Consider the following 319-nt stretch of genomic DNA (forward strand, 5'->3'; position numbering starts at 1 on the left):
TTTCCCTCTCTCTCTTTCTTTCTGTGTCTCTCTCCTGTGAGTGAACACACCCTATAACAAAATTTTAAAAAATATGAAAGAATACCTACCTGGACACATTGCCATAACAGCATGCATTTTTGGGGTTTTGTGATGCAATTTTCAGATGTAAGTAATACATTCTATAGCAAATTCCACTATCAGCTAGTTCGTCCGCTCTTCTGGAGATTGCCGCCAGGGTAAACCTCCTCATCTGAAGACATTCTTGTATATCTACACTGCACTGGGGGCCTCAGAGTCATATTGTCACAGGACAGCTATAAAAACTTTATAGCAGCAG

This window comes from Tupaia chinensis, unplaced genomic scaffold, assembly GCF_000334495.1.
Source record: "Tupaia chinensis unplaced genomic scaffold, TupChi_1.0 Scaffold000007_1, whole genome shotgun sequence".
NCBI lineage: Eukaryota > Metazoa > Chordata > Mammalia > Scandentia > Tupaiidae > Tupaia > Tupaia belangeri.